The sequence below is a fragment of the Pan troglodytes genome, chromosome 12, assembly GCF_028858775.2.
Source record: "Pan troglodytes isolate AG18354 chromosome 12, NHGRI_mPanTro3-v2.0_pri, whole genome shotgun sequence".
NCBI classification, from domain to species: domain Eukaryota; kingdom Metazoa; phylum Chordata; class Mammalia; order Primates; family Hominidae; genus Pan; species Pan troglodytes.
In genome coordinates, this window is record NC_072410.2 from 533,305 (window position 1) to 559,469 (window position 26,165).

Genomic DNA, 26,165 nt, shown 5'->3' on the forward strand with positions numbered 1-26,165 from the left:
TATACCGCAATCTCTGAAAACATGGAAATACCTACACCGCTATCTGTATAAACATAGAAATATCTACACCGCTATCTGTATAAACATGCAAATATATACACAGTCATCTGTATAAACATGGAAATATCTTCACCACCGTTTCTATAAACATGGAAATATCTACACTGCCATCTGTATATACATTTAAATATCTACACAGCCATCTGTATAAACATGGACATATCTACACCGCTATCTCCATAAACATGGAAATATCTACACCGCTATCTGTATAAACATGGAAATATGTACATCGCTATCTGTTTAAACATGGAAATATCTCCACCGCTATCTGTGTAAACATGGAAATATCTAAAATGCTATCTACGGAAAAATGGAAATATCTACACAGCTCTCTGTGTAAACTTGGAAATATCTACACCTCTATCTGTGTAAAGATGGAAATATCTACACTGCATTTTGTGCAAAGATGGAAATATCAACACTGCTATCTCTGCAAACATGAAAATCTGCATAAACTTGGAAATATGTACACCGCAATCTGTGTAAACATGGAAATATGTACACCGCCATCTGTAAACATGGAAATATCTACAACGCTATCGGTAGAAACATGGAAATATCTCCACCGCTATCTGTATACACATGGAAATATCTACACCGCTATCTGTATAAACATGAAACTATCTACACCACTATCTGTGTAAACATGGAAATATGTACACCGCTATCTGTATAAACATGGAAATATCTACACCGCAATCTGAGCAAAGATGGAATTATCTACACTGCTATCTTTGTAAACATGAAAATATCTACACCGTGAGCAGCATAAACATGGAAATACCAACACCGCTATCTGTAAACATGGAAATATCAACAACGCTATGTTTATAAACATTGAAATATCTACACCGCTATCTCTATACACATGGAAATATTACAACGCCATCTCTATAAACATGGAAATATCTACATCGCTATCTCTGTAAACATAGAAATATCTACACCATCATCTCTATGAACATGGAAATATCTACACCGCTATCTGTAAAAACATGGAAATATCTACACCGGTATCTGTATAAACATGCAAATATATACAACACTATCTGTGTAAATATGAAAATATCTATACCACTATCTGTGTAAATATTGAAATATCTACAGCACAATCTGTGCAACGATGGAAATATCTACACCGCTATCTGTGGAAACATGCAAATATCTACACCGTGATCTGTATAAACATGCAAATATCTACACCGCCATGTGTATAAATAGGGAAATATCTGCACCGCCATCTTTATACACATGGAAATATCTACATCACTATCTGTATAAACATGGAGATATCTACACAGCTATATCTATATACATGGAAATATCTACATCGCCATCTGTATAAAAATGGAAATACCTTCAATGATAATTGTATGAATATGGAAATATCTACACCGCTATCGCTATAAACATGGAAATATCTACACCGCTATCTGTATAAACATGGAAATATCTACAACGCTATCTCTATAAACATGGAAATAACTACACCGCCATTTGTATAATCATGGAAATATCTACACACTCATCTGTATAAGCATGGAAATATCTACACCGGTATCTGAATAAACATGGAAATATTTACAATGTCATCTGTATGAAGATGTTAATATCTACACCGCGAGCTCTATAAACATGGAAATATCTACACCGCTATCTGTATAAACATGGAAATACCAACACCGCTATCTGTAAACATGGAAATATCTACACCGCTATGTGTATAAACATGGAAATTTCTACACCGCTATCTCTATAAACATGGAAATACTTACACCGCCATCTCTATAAACATGGAAATATCTACACCGCAATCTCTATAAACATAGAAATATCTTCACTGCCATCTCTATAAACATGGAAATATCTACACCGCCATCTGCATAAACATGGAAATATCTACACCGCGATCTGAATAAACATGCAAATATCTACACCGCCATCAGTATAAATAGGGAAATATCTACACCGCCATCTTTATACACATGGAAATATCTACACCACTATCTTTATAAACATGGAGATATCTACACAGTCATTTTTATAAACATGGAAATATCTTCACTGCTATCTGTATGAAGACGGAAATGTCTGCACCGCTATCTCTATGAACATGGAAATGTCTACACCACTCTCTGTATATACATGGAAATATCAACATGGCTATCTCTATAAACATGGAAATATCTACACCGCCATCTGCATAAACTTTAAATACCAACAAAGTCTTCTCTATAAACATGAGAATATCTACACCACCATCTGTATAAACATGGAAATATCTACACTGTCATCTGTATAAACATGGAAATATCTACACAGCCATCGCTAAATACATGGAAATATCTACTCTGCTATCTGTATGAACATGCAAATATCTACACCGCTATCTGTATAAACATGAAAAAATCTACACCGCCATGTGTATAAACATTGAAATATCTACACCGTCATCTATATAAACATGGAAATATTACACCGGTGTCTGTATAAACATGGAAATATCTTCACCGTCATCTGTATAAACATGGAAATATAACACAGCTATCTGTGTAAAAAATGGCAATATCTACACCGCTATCTCTATAAACTTGGAAATATCTGCACTGCTATCTGGATAAACATGGAAATATCTACACCACTATCTCTATAAACATGGAAATATCTACACCACCATGTGTATAAACATGGAAATATCAACACAGTCATCTGTATAAACATGGAAATATCTACACCACCATCTCTATAAACATGGAATTATCTACACTGCCATCTGTATACACATGGAAATATCTACACAGCCATCAGTATAAACATGGAAACATCTACACCGCTATCTCTATACACATGGAAATACCTAAACCGCTACCTCTATAAACTTGGAAATATCTACACCGTAATCTCTATAAACAAGGAAATTCCTACACCGTCATCTCTATAAACATGATAATATCTACACCGCCATCTCTATAAACATGGAAATATCTACACCACCATATGTATAAACGTGGAAATAGCTACACCGCTATCTTTTTAAACATGGAAACATCTCCACCGCTATCTGTATAAACATGGAAGTGTCTACACCGCTATCTGTATAAACATGGAAATAACTACAACGCTATCTGTGTAAACATGGAAATATCTACAGAGCTATCTGTGTAAACATGGAAATATCTGCACCGCAATCTGTGCAAAGATGGAAATATCTACACCACTATCTCTGTAAACATGGAAATATCTACACCGCTATCTGTATAAACATCGAGATATCTACATCGCTATCTGTATAAACATGGAAACCTCTACACAGCCATCTCTATAAATATGGAAATAGCTACACCGTTATCTGTATAAACATGGAAATATCCACATCGCTATCTGTATAAACATGGAAATATCTACACCGCCATCTGTAAAAACAAGGATATATCTACACAGTCATCTGAATAAACATGGAAATATCTACACCTCCATTTGTATAAACATGGAAATACCTACACTGCCATGTGTATACACATGGAAATATTTACACCGCTATCTGTATAAACATGGAACTATCTCCACCACTATCTATATAAGCATGGAAGTATCTACACGGCTATCTGTATAAACATGGAAATATCTACACCGCTATTTGTATAAACATGGAAATTTCTACAGCGCTATATGTATAAATATGGAAATAACTACACTGCAATCTCTCTAAACATGGAAATATCTACAACGCTATTTGTATAAACATAGAAATAATTACACCGCTATCTCTATAAAGATGTAAATATCTACACTGCGAGCTGTATAAACATGGAAATATCTACACCGCTATCTCTATAAACATGGAAATATCTACACCGCTTGCACTATAAACATGGAAATATATACACCGCCATCCCTGTAAACATGGAAATATCTACAACACCATCTACATAAACAAGAAAATATATATATCGCCATCTATATAAACATGGAAATATCTACAACGCTATCTCTGTAAACATGGAAATATCTACACCGCCATCTATAAAAGCATGGAAATATCTACAAAGTCATCTGTATAAACATCAAGAATCTGCAATACCATCTGTATAAACTTGGAAATACCTACACTGCCATCTGTATACACATGGAAATATCTACACAGCCATCTGTATAAACATGGAAATATCTACACCACTATCTCTATAAACATGGAAATACCTGCACCGCTATCTCAATTAACATGGTAATATCTACACTGGTATCTCTATAAACATGGAAATACCAACACCGCTATCTCTATAAACATGGAAATATCTACACCACTATCTCTACAAACATGGAAATAACTACACCGCCACCTCTATAAACACGAAAATATCTACACTGCCATCTCCATAAACATGGAACTATCTACACTGCCATCTGTATAAAGATGTAAATATATACACCGCGAGCTGTATAAACATGGAAATATCTACACAGCTATCTGTATCAACATGGAAATAACAGCACCGCTATCTGTATAAACATGGAAATACGTAAACAGCTATCTGTATAAACATGGAAATACCTAACACGCTATCTCTATAAACAAGGAAATATCTACATCGCCATCTATGTAAACATGGAAATATCTACACCGCCATCTGTATAAACCTGGAAATACCGACGCAGTCATCTCTATAACCATGGAAATACCTACACCAGCATCTGTATAATAATGGAAATATCTACACTGCCATAGGTATAAACATGGAAAAATCTACGCAGCAATCTCTATAAACATGGAAATAGCTACACCGCTATCTGTATAAAAATGGAAATAGCCACACCGCTATCTGTATAAACATGGAAATATCTACAACGCTGTCTGTATGATCATGGAAATATCTACACCTCTATATGTATAAATATGGAAATAACTTCACCGCTATATGTATAAATGTGGAAATAACTACACCGCTATCTCTATAAGCATGGAATTATCTACATCGCTATCTGTATAAACATAGAAATAACTACACCGCTATCTCTATAAACATGGAAATATCTACACCGCCATCTGTATAAACGTGGAAATATCCACCCAGTCATCTGTATAAACATGGAAATATTTACACAGCTTTCTGTATAAACATGGAAATATCTACACCGCTATCTCTATAAACTTTGAAATATCTTCACCGCCATCCGCATAAACACCTAAATATCTCCACCGCCATCTCCATAAACATGGAAATATCTATACCGCCATCTTTATATACATGTTTATATCAACATCGCCACCTGTATAATCATGGAAATATCCACTCTGCTGTCTGTATAAACATGGAAATATCTACACCGCCATCTGTAAAAACATGGAAATATGTACGCAGTCATCTGTATAAACATGGAAATATCTACACATCCATCAGTATGAACATGGAAATATCTAAACCGCTATCTTTATAAACATGGAAATAGCTACACTTCTATCTGTATAATCACGGAAGTAGCCACACCACAATCTGTATAAACATGGAAATATCTACACTGCCATCTGTATAAAAATGGAAATATCTACACAGTCATGTTTGTAAACATGGAAACATTCGCACTTTCATCTGTATAAACATGGAAATATCTACACTGCCATCTGTATACACATGGAAATATCTACACCGCTATCTGTATAAACATGGAATTGTCTACACCGCCGTCTATATAAACATGGAATTATCTACTCAGCCATCTCTATAAATATGGAAATAGCTACACCGTTATCTGTGTAAATGTGGAAATATCTACACCGCAATCTCTATAAACATGGAAAAATCTACACCACTACCTGTGTAAAGATGAAAATTTCTACACCGCAATCTGTGAAAAAGATGGAAATATCTACACCGCTGTCTGTGTAAACATGGAAATATCTACACCACCATCTGTATAAACATGGAAATTTTTACACAGCTATCTGTAAAAATATGGAAATATCTACACCGCCATGTGTATAAACATGGAAATATCTACACCGTCATCTATACAAACATGGAAATATCTACACCGCCATCTGTATAAACATGGAAATATCTGCACAGCCATCTCTATAAATATGGAAATAGCTAGACCGTTATCTGTATAAACATGGAAATAGCCAAACCGCCATCTGTATAAACATGGAAATATCTACACTGCCATCTGTAAAAACCTGGAAATATTTACACAGTCATCTGTATAAACATGGAAATATCTACACCTCCATCTGTATAAACATGGAAATATCTACACTGCCATGTGTATACACATGTTAACATCTACACTGCCATCTGTATTAACATGGAAATATCTACCCCGCTATCTCTATAAACATGGAAATATCTACACCGCTATCTCTATAAACCTGGAAATATCTACACCGCTATCTGTATAAACATGGAAATATCTCCCCTCCTGTCTTTATAAACATGGAAATATCTACACCGCTATCTGTATAAACATGGGAATATCAACACCTCTATCTGTATAAACGTGGAATTATCTACACCGCTATATGTATAAATATGGAAATAATTACACCGCTATCTCCATAAACATGGAAATATCTACATCGCTATCTGCATAAACATAGAAATAACTGCACTGCTATCTCTTCAAACATGAAAATATCTGCACCAGCATCTGAAAAACGTGGAAAAATCTACATCGTCATCTGTATAAACTTGGAAATATCTACACCGCTTTCTGTATAAATATGGAAATATCTACACCGCTGTCTCTATAAACATCGAAATAACTGCACCGCCATCTGTAAGAACATGGAAATATCTTCAGAGTCATCTGTATAAACATGGAAATATCTACAACCCCATCTGTATAAACTTGGAAATAACTACACTGACATCTGTGTACACATGGAAATAACTACACTGCAATCTGTATACACATGGAAATATCTACACAGCCATCTGTATCAACATGGAAATAACTACACCGCTATCTCTATAAACATGGAATTACCTACACCGCTATATCTATAAACATGGAAATATCTACACCACTATCTGTATAAACATGGAAATATCTACACCGTTATCTGCATAAACATGGAAATATCTACACCGTCATCTGTATAAACATGGAAATATCTACACCGCTTTCTGTATAAATATGGAAATATCTACACCGCTATCTCTCTAAATTTCGAAATATCTACACCGCCATCTGCATAAACATCTAAATATCTACACCATCTGTATAAACATGGAAATATCTACAATGCCATCTCTATAAACATGGAAATATCAACACCGGCATTTGTATAATCATGGAAATATCCACACTGCCATCTCTATAAACATGGAAATATCTACACCACCATTTGTAAAAACATGGAAATATGTACAAAGTCATCTTCATAAACATGGAAATATCTACAACTCCATCAGTATAAACATGGAAAAATCTACACTGCTATCTGTGTAAACATGGAAATCTCTTCACTGCCATCTGTATAAATATGGAAATACCCACACCGGTATCTGTATAAAGACAGAAATATATACACCGCCATCTGTATAAATATGGAAATATCTACACCGTTGTCTCTATAAACATGGAAATATCTACACCACCATCTGTAAAAACATGGAAATATCTACACAGTGATCTGTATAAACATGGAAATATCTACACAGTCGTCTGTAAACATGGAAATATCTACACCACCATCTGTATAAACTTGGAAATATCTACACTGCCATCTGTGTACACATGGAAATACCTACACTGCCATCTGTATACACATGGAAATATCTACACATCCATCTCTACCAACATGGAAATAACTACACCACTATCTTTGTAAACATGGAATTACCTACACAGCTATCTCTATAAACATGGCATTATCTACACCACTATCTCTATAAACATGGAAACATCTACACCACCATCTCTATAAACATGTAAATATCTACACTTCCATCTCCATAAACATGGAAGTATCTACAACACCATCTGTATAAACATGGAATTATCTACACTGCCATCTGTATAAAAACGTAAACATCTACACCGCGACCTGGATAAACATGGAAATATCTACACCGCTATCTGAATAAACATGGAAATACCAACACCGCTATCTGTATAAACATGGAAATAGCTACACCGCTACCAGTATAAACATGGAAATATCTACACCGCTATCTGAATAAACATGGAAATATCTACACCGCGATCTGTATAAACTTGGAAATAACTGCACTGCTATCTGTATAAACATGGAAATATCTACACAGCTTTCTGTATATACATGGAAATATCTACCAAGCTATCTGTATAAATATGGAAATATCTACACTGCTATCTCTATAAACATGGAAATTTCTACACCGCTATCTGTATAAACATGGAAATATCTACATGGCTATCTCTATAAAGATGGAAATATCTACACCGCCATCTGTATAAGCCTGTAAATACCTACACAGTCATCTATATAAACATGGAAATATCTACACCAGCATCTGTATGAACGTGGAAATATCTACACTGCCATCTGTATAAACGTGGAAATAACTGCACAGTCATTTGTATAAACATGGAAATATCTACATGGTCATCTGTATGAAGATGGAAATATCTGCACTGCTATCTGTATAAACATGGAAATATCTACACCACTATCTATGCAAACTTGGAAATATCTACACCACCATCTGTATAAACTTGGAATTATCTATAGCGCTATCTGTATAAACATGGAAATATCTACACCGTCATCTGTATAAACATGGAAATATCTACACCGCCATCTGTATAAACATGGAAATACCTACAACGTAATCTGTATAAACATGGAAATACCTACACAGTCATCTTTATAAACATGGAAATATCTACCCCACCATCTGTATAAACATGAAAATATCTACACCGCCATCTGTATAAGTATGGAAATAGGTACACCGTTATATGTATAAACATGGAAATAGCCACACCACTATCTGTATAAACATGGAAATATCTGAACCGCCATTTGTATAAATATGGAATTATCAACACCGCCATCGGTATAAACATGCAAACACCTATACCGCCATTTGTGTAAACTTGGAAATATCTACACCGCTATCTGTGTAAACATGGAAATACCTACACCGCTATCTGTGTAAACATGGAAATGTCTACATCGCTATCTGCATAAAGATGGAAATATCTCCACCGCTGTCTGTATAAACATGCAAATATTGACACCGCTATCTGTATAAACATGGAAATATCTACACCGCTATCTGTATAAACATGGAAAATCTACAAAAGTATCTCTGTAAACATGTAAATATCAACACAGCTATCTGTGTAAACTTGGAAATATCTACACCGCTATCTGTATAAACATGGAAATATCTACAACAGGATCTGTAAAAACATGGAAATATCTAAACCGCTATCTGTATAAATATGGAAATATCTACACCACTATGTCTACAAACATGGAATTATCTACACCACCATCTCAATAAACATGGAAATATATACATTGCCGTCTGTATACAGATGGAAATATCTACACAGCCATCTGTATAAACATGGAAATATCTACACTGCAATCTCTATAAACATGGAAATACCTACACAGCTATCTCTAAAAACATGGAAATATCCACTCCGCAATCTCAATAAACATGGAAATATCTACACCGCCATCTCTATGAACATGAAAATATCTACACCGCCATCTCCATAATCATGGAACTAACTACATCGACATCTGTATAAAAGTGGAAATATCTACACCGCTTTCTGTATAAACATGGAAACATCTACACTGCCATCTGTATAAAGATGGAAATATCTATACCGTGAGTGGTATAAACATGGAAATATCTAAACCACTATCTCTATAAACATGGAAATACCTACACCGCCATATCTATAAACATGGAAATATCTACACCGATATCTGCATAAGCATGGACATATCTACACCGCTATCTGTATAAACATGGAAATATCTACACCGCTATCTGTATAAATATGGAAATATCTACACCGCTATCTCTATAAACATGGAAATGTCTACACCGCTATCGGTATAAACATGGAAATATCTAAACCGATACCTCTATAAACATGAAAATATCTACACCAACATCTTTATAAACATGGAAATATCTACACCGCCTTTTGCATAAACTTGGAAATATCTACACTGCCATTTGTATAAACATGGAAATATCTACAAAGCCATGTCTATGAACATGGAAATATCTACACCGCTAACTGTATAAAAATGGAAATACCTACACCGCTATCTGTATAAACATGGAAGCATCTACACCACTATCCCCTTAAACATGGAAATATCAACACCGCTATCCATATAAACATGGAAATATCTACACCGCTACCTGTATAAACATGGAAATATCAGCACCGCTATCACTATAAACATGGAATTACCTACATCGCTATCTCTATAACATGGAAAAATCTACACCACCGTCTGTATGAACATGGAAATATCTACACCGCTATCTGTGTAAACATGGAAATATCTACACCGCTATCTGTGTAAACATGGAAATATATACACCGCTATCTCTATAAAGATGGAAATATCTACACCACTATCTATATAATCGTGGAAATATCTACACCGCTATCTGTATAAACGTGGAAATATCTACAACGCTATCTGAATAAACGTGGAAATATCTACACCGCTATCTGTATAAACATTGAAATATTTTCAACGCTATCTGTGCAAACGTGGAAGTATCTACACAGCTATCTGTGTAAACTTGGAAATATCTACACCGCTCTCTGTGTAAATATGGAAATACCTACACCGCAGTCTGTGCAAAGATGGAAATATCTACACCGCTATCTCGGTAAACATGGAAATATCTACACCGCTATCTGTATAAACATGGAAATATCTACACCGCTATATCAATAAACATGGAAATATCTACACCGCTATCTCTATTATCATGGAAATAACTACACCGACATCTGTATGAACATGCAAATATCTACACAGTAATCTGTATAAACATGTAAATATCTACACCACCATCTCAATAAACATGGAAATATCTAGACAGCCATATCTATACACATGGAAATATCTACACAGCCATCTGTATAAACATGGAAATACCTACACCTCTATCTCTGTAAACATGGAAATACCTACACCGCTATCTGTAGAAACATGGAAATACCTACACCGCTATCTGTATGAACATGGAAATATCTACATCGCTATCTCTGTAAACAAGGAAATATCTACACCGCCATCTCTATAAATATGAAAATATCTACACTGGCATCTCTATAAACATGGAAGTATCTACACAGCCATCTTTATAAACATGGAAATATCTACACTGCCATCTGTATAAACATGGAAATATCTACACTGCCATCTGTATTAAGATGGAAATATCTACATCACCATCTGTATAAATATGGAAATATCTACACCGCTATCTCTATAAACATGGAAATAGCTAGACAGTCATCTGTATAAACATGGAAATATCTACACCGCCATGTGCATAAACATGGAAACATCTACACAGCCATCTGTATAAACATGGAAATATGTACACCGCTATCTGTGTAAAGATGGAAATATCTACACCGCAATCAGTGCAAAGATGGAAATATCTACTCCGCTATCTCTGTAAACATGGAAATACCTACACTGCTATCTGTATAAACATGGAAATATCTTCACCGCTATCTGTATAAATATGGAAATAGCTACACTGCTATCTCTATAAACATGGAAATATCTACACTGCTATCTGTATAAACATGGAAATATATACACCGCTATCTCTATAAACATGGAATTATCTACAGTGCCATCTGTATAAACATGCAAATATCTACGCAGTCATCTGTATAAACATGGAAATATCTACACTACCATCTCTATAAACATGGAAATATGTATAGCACTCACAGTATAAAGATGCAAATATCTACACCGCTATCTGTATAAACGTGGAAATATCTACATCGCTATCTGTATAAATACGGAAATATTTACACTGCTATATCTATAAATATGGAAATATCTACACCGCTATTTCTATAAACAGGGAAATATCTACACCAACATCTTTATAAACATGGAAATATCTACACAGTCATCTTCATAAACATGGAAATATCTACACTGCCATCTGTATAAACATGGAAATACCTACTCAGCCCTCTTTATAAACATGGAAACATCTGCACAGCAATCTGTATAAACATGTAAATATCTACACCGCTATCTGTATAAACAGGGAAATATCTACACCGCTATCACTATAACCATGGAAATATCTACACCGCTATGTGTGTAAACATGAAAATATTTCCACTGCTATCTCTATCAACAGAGAAATAACTATACCGCTATCTGTATAAACATGGAAATACCTACATTGCCATCTGTATTAACATGGAAATATCCACACCACCATCTGTATAAAATTGGAAATATCTACATGGAGAGCTCTATAAACATGGAAATATTTACACCGCTATCTGTATAAACATGGAAATACCAACACTGCTATCTATATAAACGTGGAAATATCTACACCGCTATCTGTATAAACATGGAAACATCTACACCGTCATCTGTATGAAAATGGAAATACCTGCACCTCCATCACTATTAACTTGAAAATATCTACACTGCCATCTCCATAAACATGAGACTATCTACAAAGCCATCTGTATAAATATGGAAATATCTACACTGCCATCTGTATAAAGTTGTAAATATCTACAACGCGAGCTGTATAAACATGGAAAGATTTATACCGCTATCAGTATAAACATGGAAATACCAACACCGCTATCTGTATATACTTGGAAATATCTACACCACTATCTGTATAAACATGGAAATGTCTACAAAGCTATCTCTATAAACATGGAAATACCTAAACCGCTATCTCTATAGACATGGAAATATCTACACCGCTATCTGTATAAACATGGAAATATCTACACCGCTATCTGTATAATCATGGAAATACCTACACCGCTATCTGTATAAACATGGATATATCTACAATGCTATCTGTGTAAACATGGAAATATCTACAATGCTATCTGTGTAAACATGGAAATATCTACACAGCTATCTGTGTAAACTGGGAAATATCTACAACACTATCTGTGTAAAGATGGAAATACCTACACCGCAATCTGTGAAAAGATGGAAATATCTACACCGCTCTCTCTGTAAACAAGGAAATATCAGCACCACCATCTGCATAAACATGGAAATATCTACACAGCCATCTCTATAAACATGGAAATATCTACACAGCCATCTTTATTAACATGGAAATATCTACACCGGTATCTGTATAAACATGGAAATACCTACACCGCTATCTGTATAAACATGAAAATATCAACACTGCTATCTGTATAAACATGGAAATATCTACACCGCTATCCGTATAAACATGGAAATATCTACACCGCTATCACTATAAACATGGAAATACCTACACCGTTATCACTATAAACATGGAAATATCTACACTGCTATATGTATAAATATGGAAATATCTACACCGCTATCTCTATAAACATGGAAATATCTTCACCACTATCTGTATAAACATGGAAATGTCTACACCGCTATCTCAATAAACATGGAAATATCTACACCGCCATCTGTATAAACATGGAAATATCTACACCGCTACCTGTATAAAAATGGAAACATCTTCACCGCTATCTTTAAAAACATGGAAATATCTACACCGCGATCTGTAGAAACATGGAAATACCTACACCGCTATCTGTGTAATCGTGGAAATATCTACACCTCTGTCTCTATAAACATGGAAATATCTACACCGCTATCTCTATAAACATGGAACTATCTACACCGCCATCTTTAAAAACATGGAAATATCTACACACTCATCTGTATAAACATGGAAATATCTACACCATCATCTGTATAAACATGGAAATATCTACACTGCCAGGAGCTCAAGAGCAGCCTGGGCAATACAACAAGGCCTCATCTCTACAAAAAAATTAGAAATATTAGCTGGCCATGGTGGTGTGCGCCTGTAGTCCCAGCTTCTTGGGAGGCTGAGGTGGGAGGATCCACGGAGCCCAGGAGTTTAAGGCTGCAGTGAGCTTGGATAACGACTGCACTCCAGCCTGGATGACAGAACAAGAACCTGTTTCAAAAAAGAAAAAAGAACAAAAAACCTAAAAACTAAAAACTGGATGTAGTTTGCTAGTAACTAAACAGCAAATTAATTGTAACATGCTTACATATCAACGATGTCTTTCTTCTTTGATCATAAACCTGCTCACTAAGAAGCTGCTGAAGTCCATGGTAGTGACAGGTACATGTCTGCATCCTTGTCCTGACCTGCATCTTCTTTGATTGTCCCCATCTGTGTCTCCGACTGGCACTGCCGAACCGTCTTGCTACCTGATCAATGTTGTACCGAACCGGACTGCTAACTGATCAATGTTGTCGAGCTCACTGCACAAAGCTGTTCTTACAAGGTAGATTTCTTCCTGGAATAGCCATACTTACACTGTTTATATTCCTTACTCCTGACCCATCCAACGCAGCACATGTTCTATTTATTGCCATAGAAACATAGGTCATTTGGAAACACCTCCTTCATTTCTATGGAATGTTCAAACATTTCTGACATTTTGGACTCTGTTCTAGCCTCTTGTTAAATATATCCAGAAAAGAGACAAAGCTTTATGGGGGGGCTATATGCACACATATGCTATAGAATAAGCTATCTAAATGCTTTTAAAAATACTTTCCATCTGTCACCGCACCTTAATAGGTACACAGAAATTAAGTATGTGTATATCTGTCTGTATAGATACGTATAAATATATATCCCCAAAACAAAAACTCATTCTCTTACTTATACATAGGTAGAATATAGGTGAATATACATATACATTTATAGGTAGAACAAAAAAACCCTCAGCCTCTTTAGGGCCATGTGTTTTCTCTGAGTAATTGTCACAATTAATTAAAATACATGTGTATGCCTTTTTAGATAAATTTCATCAGACCAGTTTCTGTCTGGTTGGAAAATAATAACTGCCTATTTGCTAAGTGCCCCTGCCCCCATACTATGTTCCAGTGAACTAAAGACCTCTGGCAATCATATATTTACAACTCAGCAAGATTAAACAATTTATTGTTATTTATGACATCCAAGCTGTATCTTCTGTATTATATTCCACATTAGCATCTATCACCTTACATTTGGGAGATCCTGTCCAAAAAATGATTATGCCTCCTAACCAAACATTCAGCAGGGCTGCAGGAACAGGCCCCCTGAACAAACATCCTGCCAAAGTACTTTAAAGCACCGTGAGCTGCCACAGCTGTGCATTTTCAGATGACTCAGCAGATTAGCGTGGAGTCTCTTAGCCTCTGCTTGGTCTGTTCCTTTCAGTGATCTCTCACATGGCCCAGTCCATTCGGTTTGAAAATCCTCATGAAATGAGCAGATTATGATCTGGCTTCAGTAGAGGGCCATGGGGTGGGCATGGAGGGGAGAGGGTTTGCTCTTAACACAGCCTGAGCCTCAGAAAGGTTTCAGATGGAAAAGCATGGCACTGACTCAGCTCATGCTTAACAGGAAATAATGCACAGACCACACCAAAAAAGCCCTTTATGTTGTGTGAAAGTCTATGCCGGAGCAGCTGCTGCCACCTCCTGTACTGTGATAGAGTGTGCATGTGTGTGTTTGTGTGTGCATGAGTGTGAGTATGCACACAAATGTGTGCTGGGAGGGGGAGGAGATCACACCTTCCACAGTCGCCACCTCAGCCTTAGCTAGCAGCGTGGAGAATTGCCAAAAGTCAACAGGAAGCTGCACCAAAGCAACTGTGATCACCACATCAGCAGGCGCTTTCTGGTTAGTAAAGCTACTGGGACTGAAAAACACACACGATCTCGTCCTTCTTTTATTTTAATCAGAGCAAACTATTTTTATAATAATTGTGTTCTATGAATAAATAATTCATAATGCTGTAACCTATTATCACATTCAATCCTCCCAACAACACTAGAAGATATGTAGACAAGTATTATTACTTTCCCTATTTTTATAAATGAGGAAATAAACCCCAGGAGGCTAGGCGACTTCCCCACGGTCATAGAAGTTGCAAACAGTAGTATCATGATTCAAATCCAAAGCTTCTCCTTTTGTCTTTATCATTTTAATTTTGAAGGTAATGCATATGCATGTATGATCTTTTAAATCCAGAGATGTATATGGAATAGATAGGAAAAGGGACTCTCCTTCCCCATTATACACTCCCTCCACCCAAGCTATATACACTGTTGACTAGAGTATGTCCTTTCAATCCTATTTTCTATGCCTACATTATATACAGAAAAGCAGGATTACGTTACACACAATATTCCAGTCATTGCTGTTTTTCACCAACAAGCTATCATTCACATCTTTTTCATACTACATATAAATTTATATCCTTTATTTTAGTGGTGTATATTGTGCAGTTGTGTCATAAATTATGTACCTGTTCTCTGTTGAACATATAGATTTTTTCTGAGTTTTTCCTTAGCAAAATGCTGCAGTGAGTACCCTTGTACACAGATGTTTGTACATTTGTTCTAGAAAAATCTACAGCAAAGATTCTTAGATTAAGAGATTCCCAGGTTATTAGAAAACTACTCTATTAATTTAGATATATACTTCCAAATTGCCTGACCAAAAAGTTATGTCAATTTAACTTCTATGAACTGTATACAAACATGACAATTTTCCATCACCTACACCAACTCTGGGTAATTTCATCTTTTTTACAAGTTGATGGATTGTTTTAATTTATATTTCTCTGGTTATTAATAAGGTTGGCCACCTGTTCATGTCTTATTATTGATGATATTTGTATTGAATTGTTTGAATTTTCTTGATTTCAAAAAACGTTTTACATGTCATAGATATTAAATATTTGTTGTAAAACTCTCCTTCCAGTATTGTGTATGTGTTTGGTCAAGTAGAATAAACTCTCGTCCTCTGATTTCAGATTCCTTTCTCTTTCCATTAGAAATCCCTAAATGTAAAACTACATATTGATAGCTAAAAACCAGGATGTTTACTAGAGAAAAAGAATACAAAGGCAATAATTAAATATTATATTTATACAAAATACCTACTAGTACAAACTTAAAAAGAGAAAGTAAAAGTCAAATGCTTCTACGACTTCAGACTAAGAAAAAGAACTTTTGAGGTTGAATGTTCCTGAAATTTTTCTTTTCATACAACTACGGACATGACTTCAAAAGTTGATGTGACTAAAAAATGTAAGATATGAAAGATATTTGAAGACTCAGAGAAGGTGGATTTTCATTTTAACAAGTCACATATATATTCTAGATATCCTCTTATTCGTAACTAAGAGAGTCAAATCAGATGAAAGAATCTAAAAATTTCCCTTTGACTGTGTTAAGTAGAAGTAGTAGAGGCATATTGGCCAAATCTTGAGTGTTTGCAAATTGACTCTTAAGGCTATAGGCTGGCACAGGTCATTGAAGCCCTAGCTTTTGATCTTTAATTTTAAAATCCCCAAACAATGTATACTAATTTTTCTTGTCCATTATTTCCAAATAATCTTGTTGAAAGGTTATTACAGTGCTTGCTCATGTTACTGTTGTCTAACAGAAGGGTATCCGGGGCCTTAAAACTGAGAGGGTTAGGATTAATGATTCCAATACCTATGCTTGGACATCTCCAAAAGTGGGTTCCAACTTCTTGTCCTCAAGTCTGTATAGAAACTAGCAAACTTCCAGAGTTCACAAAAGGCTCCAAGAGAACAGATGTTTTATAGAAAATTATTAGAGCAAGTTTCACGCATAATGTTGCTGATGCGTGTCTGCCTTTTCAATAAACATCACTATGCTTTATCACAAGATTTAATAAAGCAGCTTAGTTAAAAATGCCATCTGGGTCTCTGGACACATTAAACAAAGCTTAAAATAACCACCCCAGCAACTGGGAGGACCCAGCTGTTCTCATAATCTGTCCCACTCCTTTTACTTCCCCATAAAAAGAGTGAATGAAGACCACAGACTAAAAGCATCCAGAAGGAACTGACACAAACAGGGAGATAGATGGAGCCAAGGGCTCCTGTAAGTTTGCTATTGCTCACATAATAGATTTGCTAATTCCACAACCTGCGGATGGTGATTAAGAACGGGAAGCAGAAAGAGGGAAGAGAGAATCATAGAAGGGCTCATTCAAGTTTTCTAATGTATTCACAAACCTGTCCTCCCTAATGTCTGGATCATAGCAGCCCATTCCATTCACCTATTCTGTAGTGAACTCCTATAGAAAATACAAAGCCATCACCACCCAGTTCTTTCTCCCTTCTAGAGATGAGATATTAGCCACCCAATCCCAGATTCTCAGATCCCTTCCAGGAAAGAAGCCCTAGGTATTGAAGCACAGCTTTCCCTCCCTCCCTTCTTTCTTCCACCCCAAGATTTGTTCCCCAGATAGTTCTAGTAAATGCAAAACCAAGTATATTCTCATTCTTTAGAGCAACCAGCTTTTCATGGCCAACTGGAATCAAACACAACCTGCACAAACATCTATCTGGAGGACACTCCCAAGGCTCCTACTGAGCCAGCTTTCTGCATACCACTGCATTTCAGCTTCCTAGTTCACAAGACACTGAGACATTCTTGAATTCTGCAAGGTGCACTGTGTCTTAATATCTTGGCTGCTCATCATGTGGCCAATAAAGGGCATGACTAGTCAACAAATAAATTTTCTCTTGGCTAAAACTTGCAACAAAACTGTAAGCTGTTTACCAAGGGGCCCACTACAGGTTATATTCAATATATACAGTCAAATCCTAACTATCTGAGATATATTCAGTTGACCATACACCTTTATATTTCAGTAAAAGGTCTTTACATTTCCCAGTGCTATCGATGTTACAAAGTGCTTTCATATGCAGTGCTTCATCTGATTTCCAGGATAATTAAATGATCCTGTCATACCTGATTTTTAGATGAGGAAACAAGTGGTTTCTGGGTATTTCAAGAGGCTAACGCATCTGCCCTCCAACTTGTATGTGAAAACCGAAAACAAAATTCCAAGGCCCTTCAACCATCTGAATGGACTTTGACTCTTTTGGTCAATATATGGCAGAGCTAGGAAAAGAAGGTGAGTCTTCCAGCTGCTGATACAGGGTTTTTTCTGCCATACTCCATTACCTCCAAGGCTAAAGTCAAAAGAGGGTGTGGTTATCACATGAAAAAATCTGGTTTGGATTTCCCAAATGTGTATGTAGTATTTGGGGATTTACCTTAATTTAACCTACAGTTCTTTTGGGTTGTAACATTCTGACTCCATTTTTGAAAACAAAACAAAATCGATTTTAAATGCTGAATTACAGATCTTTGCTGTCCAGTATGGTAGCTACTAACCACTTACGGTTATTTGCATTTCTATTTTAATTAATTAAAATTAAGTAAAATGCAAAATTCAGTTCTTCAGTTGCTCTAGCCACATTTCAAGTGTTACAGTAGTCACATATGGCTAGTGGCTGGGACAATGCAGATTATAGAACAGTTCCATCATCAAAGAAACTTCTATTGAACAGTGCTATTATATAATGTCATCTCCAGAGAAAGACTTTAGAAAAAGTCAGAAACGGCCGGGTGCAGTGGCTCACACGTGTAATCCCAGCACGTTGGGAGGCCAAGGCAGGCAGATCCTTGAGGTCAGGAGTTCAAGACCAGCCTGGCCGACATGGTGAAACCCCGTCTCTAGTAAAAATACAAAAAATTAGCTAGGCGTGGTGGTGCATGCCTGTAACCCCAGCTACTCAGGAGGCTGAGTTGGGAGAATCACTGGAACCCAGGAGGCAGAAGTTGTAGTGAGCCAAGATTGTGCCACTGCACTCTAGCCTGGGTGACAGAGCAAGACTCCATCTCAAAAAAAAAAAAGAAAAAGAAAAAGAAAAAGTCAGAAACATCTTGAGGCAGGCATAGTGCTGTCATCTGTCCAATATTGAAGATGATTTAAGAATAAGAAAGAAGAAGAGAACAAAGAAGAGAAAAAGAAGTTGCCTTAGGTGTACCTACCCAGAAAAGGACAAAGGCATTCTTGTAGTCATTGTGTTGTATTTTAGCTCTTAAACTTTTTAAGAGATTAGAATAATTTGACACATAGAAGATCTAAACCACTGAAGAGGCTCTGAAGCAGATAAAAGTAGAAAGAAAATAAAAAACTAATTAGGTACAAACTAAGCTTAACCACAATTCGTTTAAACGGTACTATTTACTCTTCACATGATTGGTTTTTCTTTTGCTTTATAGTATGACATAGTTTATATCTTTAAAGGGGAATTAAAATATTTCTGGGAATTTTTAAAAGTAAGTTCACACAGCCACATAAAAACTACAGAAACAGATAAAACCTATCTTCTCATTTATTCCCTAATCCATTCAAATTAAATATAAAAATCCAAGCAGCCACAGTGATATTCAAAAAAGCAAAAGTGAGACAAAACAAAATTCATTTGTCACCTGTGGAGGTAGTTAGCTCACCTAATCTTCACTCCAAACACCAGTAATTTTTAAAAGACAGAAATAAACATATGTTCTGCCTTCCCGGAAGGAACTATGTTTCAGGGTAGCCAAATAACCCAGTTGTGAAGAAAATGGTCTGCTTATAGAAAAATGCCAGCTAAAACATGTAGATAGAATTTGAGAATTAGAAATTCACCATTTTGAAACCCCTAATGAAATAATCAACTCAAGCAAGGATCATTAATAAATGCTAAAACAATCAAGTAACTATTGATACAGAATATAACTGAATATACACATGGTACAAAGTTCACGTCACAGACTACTGGCTTGACCCAAGGGGGAATATAGCAGAGGAGATAGGCAGTGATCACCCTAACCTTGCGATCATCTCACCATCACTAATGATGGGATGTGAATACACATTATTGCCTATGAAATAGTCTTTAAAAAAAGAAGTTGAACCTGAATCTAACTAAACCTTGCAATGGGCTGAACGTGTATGTCTTCCCCAAATTAATATGTTGACATCCTAACCCCAAAGGTGCTGGTATTAAAAGGTGGGGCCTTTAGGGGGTCATTAGATCATAAGGACAGAGGCTTCATGATTGGAATTAGTGCCCTTATAAAAGAGGCCCCAGAGAGCTAGCTAGTCTCTCCCACTATGTGAGGGCCCAGAAAGAAGGCCAATCTATGAACCAGAAAGTTGGTCCTAACCAGATATCAAAACCACATGCTCCTTGATTTTAAACTTGCTAGCCTCTAGGACTGTGAGAAATAAATTTCTGTTCTTTATAAGTCATCCAGTTTTTGGTATTTTGTTATAGCAGGCCTAAAAGCCTTTAGAACTAACTTCCAGTTAACCAGGAAAAAACAGAGTGAAAAGTTAAATGACACCATAAAAAGCAACCAGAAAATTCCAGAAGGGGAAATATTCTACAGGACAACTGACTAGTTTTTCAACAAGTCAATTTCACTAAATAAATACATAAACAAAGAGTATGTGTATTTTCCAGGTTAAAACAGTCTTGAGCTAAATAATCAAATGCAATGTGTGTCCCTTGATTAGAAGAAACTAATTTGAACAAACCAGCCACAAAAGATATTTCAGGGAGACCAAGCTGGAAGGATCACTTGAGGCCAGGAGTTTGAGACCAGCCTGGGCAACGTAGTAAGACCTCCATCTCTACAAAAACAATAAATTAGCTGGGCATGGTGGTGTGCACCTCTAGTCCTAGCTACTCAGGAAGCTGAGGCAGGAAGATCACTTGAGCCCAGGAGTTTGAGGCTGCAATGAGCTATGATTGTTTCACTGCACTTCAGGCTGTGTGAAAGAGCAGACTTTGTCTCAAAAAATAAAAGGACATTTCATAATAATTGAGGAAATCTGAATGTGGACTGGGTAATAAATGATATAAAAAAGCCATTTTTTATTTTGTTTGAAAAGATGATTTTGTAACTATACAGGAAAATGTTCTTATTTTTTTAGAAATCTGTACTAAAGAATTTAGGGGTAAAATATCATTTTCTTTAATATACTTTCAAACCCAAGCAAAAAATAGTCATGACACAAATATAGCAAAATGTTTACAATCTATGTTCTATGCTTGCCTGTGAGTGCCATTAATCTCATCTCTCTGCTTTTCTGAAAGTTTGAAAATTTCAAAGTTTTATAATAAATTTTTTTACATCCCATAATTTTATAATAATTTTTTTAAAGTTTGAAGCAAATCAACAACTATAGCTTCAAAAATATCCTGACCCACAATAAACATTGAACAGGGTATATTTCTCCCATTTCCTAAAAAAGTTGGCCCAGGAAGGAGTATGAGAGCTGCCATAGCTCTCCCAAGGCTCATTATTCTCCATCACTCCATGGGAAATCCCAAAATAAATTTTTAAAAAAGTTGTTTAAATTTATAATGTTTTTGATTCTATAATAATTTTATAATAAAATAATTGTAAAATGTTTTTGATTTTATAATTTATAAAAATTTTTATACATGTTTATGTTTGAAATGTCTATTTCAAACTTTATGAGATATTAAAATATAAGTAATATAGTTCATCATTTTAGAAATGCCATGCTTTTCTTCTCCAGCAATTACATAATCAAAGAGTAACTGTAGTTTTTCCTAGAACATTGCTTTGTAGGCTGGGCATGGTGGTTCATGACACTTTAGGAGGCCAAGGCAGGCAGATCTCTTGAGATCAGGAGTTTGAGACTAGACTGGGCAACACAGAGAAACCCTATGAGTAGTAAAAACACAAAAATCAGCTGTGCGTAGTGGCGTGCACCTATAGCCCCAGCTACTCAGGAGGCTGAGGTGGGAAGATCACCTGAATCTGGGGAGGTCAAGGCTACAGTGAGCCAAGACTGTACCATTGCACTCCAGCCTGGGCAACAAAGTGAGACCCTGTGTCAAAAAAAAATGAAATTTAATTTAAAAAAAGAAAATTGCTTTGTAAAATTAACTTTTTCAATCAAAACCAAGATTTTTCAGATATAGAGAATGCAGCCCACTGGTCAGATTTGTCAGTTCAAAGAGAATAAATTCTAGTTTCCTATTTTTCTAGCCTGCTTATGATTATCCAATAGGATATCAAAAAAGACCAAAGCCTTTGGGATCCATGTTCAGTATTCCTGAGTCTAACTCAGGATGCCAAATCAGGAGACAAGCACACTCTCATCAATTTTCAATCATTCGAGACCAATTTTGCTTATAATTATCCAGTTCTTTTAGACCACCTTTCTCCTGAAGCCAGCCTTATGGCTATTCACTTCACTTTAGCATAAGCGCCCAAGAAGGTGAACAAAATGAGGAAACGATTGGTTAAAGTTGGCATTTGAAATTCTGAAACATGTCCACCATTCCCTTCACCCATGCCCGCCCCTCTTAGAAGTAGTACTTTCAGATTATTTAAGAGTCGATGCTTCTATGTGGATTTTGTCAGCTGTCCTTTATAACAGCTAGTAGGTTTAATTTGACTCTATTTTAAGCATATATTGACCTATGCTAATTATCTGTTAAAATAAATTCCACTCTTAGAGTTAATAAAGTGTGTTTGTCATGGAAGACCCATTGAAGTAAGAAGCTGAGGAGCCCTTATGGTAAAGTGGGACAAGAAATAATAAGACATAATAATTTTCCCATGCAAATCAACAACAGTAGCTTCAAAAATATCTTGACCCACAACAAGTATTGGACAGGCCATGTTTGTCTCACTCCCTAAAAAATTGGCTCGGGAAGGAGTATGAGAGCTCCCATAGCTCTCCCAAGGCTCATTATTCTCCATCACTCCACAGGAACAGCCTGTCAGAGAAGAGTGAAAGACCATTTGTCAACCTCTCTTCAACTCCCTGATTCTAGCCAAACTTCATCAATCTCAAGTGAGGAGCCAGAGAGAAATCAAACCCCATATATCCAGCATCATTGTCTACTGGAGTCAAAAATCACAATTCCACTACCCACCCCAACACCATTGGCCCTGTTTCTCCCAATTGCTTTTTATTGTGTTTTTTAAAAAATCCTCTTTCCCCATCCCTGCAACACCGAGAAGGAGGAATTATAGTAGATAAATATGAAGCATGGAGATCCTTTAAAAATGTTTTTAATAATAAATGAGAAAATGAAAAGGAGAGGGTTGGGAAGGAAGGAGGGAATTCAAATGCCAGGGAATTGTGCAGTTTCGCTTTTAAAGATGTTAACACTCATTTATACATCTGCAAGACACTCCCCTTAAAGAAAAGTTCTATGAGTGTGGGTCTGGTTTCATGAATAAGGATAAAATTACTTTTTTAGACGATGTTTCCCACATATCATTCAGAGACCCCTGAAGTTAGGTATCCCTCTTGTAGATGTCCTTGAGATGCTGCTGGACCTGGGAAAGAGGAAACTGGGATACGGGTCTATGCCAAAAGGTGCTTCTAGTTATAGGACAGAGAGGAAAGGGGCAGAGGGAGAAAAACCCGAAGTCTGAGAATCTGGATTGCAGAAGACTACCGAGGTCGTGGGAGAAGGGAGAGAAAACAAGGATGAAAAGCGAAAGGGGAAGAGGCATGAAATGTTGTCAAATGTCAAAAGGCATTCGGAGAGAAGTTGGGAATTGCATTAAGAAAACCACTGCAAATCTCGTTTCAGACCATTTAGAGATATGCCCCCTGGGAACTGCGAGCTCAGGCTGTTTAGCATCAAACAAATGGATCCACTCCATCCCTACCCTAATTAAATAAATCATTCAGTAATTCCACTGGGTTAAAGAACCAAAATATTAAAAACCTTCAGGGCCTACTCTTGCCAAATATGTCAGGGATCGTGTGTGTGTGTGTGTGTGTGTGTGTGTGTGTGTGTGTGTGTGTGTTCTGAGACACCACTACTGTTAAATAGGCAGAGCTAAGACTTAGGGGACTGGCAGATTATTGCAAAAAGGGCACGGGGCAGAGGGACTCTGTTGTGAGCCTGGGAAAGAAGTTTGTGTGGGGACTGTGGGCAGTGAACGCGTTGGGAACAATATGGAAAACTGGGAGCTGCCTTGGAATCTACAGGGCCGGGTAAGAGAATGTCCGAAAGAAAAATGAGCAGGTGCGGGATGTGTGCAGAGTCGGAGAAGAGTCCAGGGCGCCCGGAGTGGCTCCAGGAACGACGGACACCCCTCAAGGCTTTTGGGGGCGGTGGGTACTAATAGAACCCAGTGTCCGGGGTGCGCCGGGGAGGCTGCAAGCACGGTGGGAGTGGGGCGCTGGAGGGTGAGGACGCGGGAGTGAGGAAGCAAAGCCTGGGCCGGGCAGGGGCCTCCCAGCTGGGCCTGGAGGCAGCAGGGGGACAAGGGCTAGGAGAGGGCATGGCGGCAGCGCGGCAGGAAGCGAGGGGCATCTGGACACTCACCCCGTTGGCCGCGGCCATCTGCCCCACGATCTCGATGGCCGTCCTGCTAAAGTACCTGCCGTCGCTGCCCACCACCGTGGTGCAGCCCCGACGGTCACGCAGGTCAATGGACGATAGCACGCTCTGGATGAATTTGGGCAGGTAGTTGCGCTGGCCCTCGAAGAGGCCGGTAGGTCGCCGCAGAACCCCGCCGCCGGCCCGCCGCGAGTCCTCGTAGGGCACGGTGGGCACTGTCAGCACCGGGATGGGGCTCCCCTCCGTGGTGCCTCCTGGCCGGTCCTGCTGTGGCTCCCGGGGCCGGAGGGAATCTGCAGCCTGCCGGGGGCCTCCACCAGCCTGGCCGCGTACCGGGACTCCGCCTCGCACCCGGGCCCCCTCTCCGGCAGGTCGGCACCCTGCGCCCTGCGCCCGCCCGCCTGGGGACCGCCCGCCCCTCCTCTCCACGCGGCCGCTCGCAGACTCCCTCGGCGGAGATTGCTTCTGCCTTCCTGTAAAGTTTTCTCCCGCCCACCTTCTCCGCTGCCAGACCGCCCGAGGTGTCCTCAGTTTCTCCCCAAGTTGGACTCACTTTCGGGGTGTCCCAAAAGCCTGATTCCAGGGCCTGCTAGCCCGACCCCGGTGACGCCTGCACCCGCGCC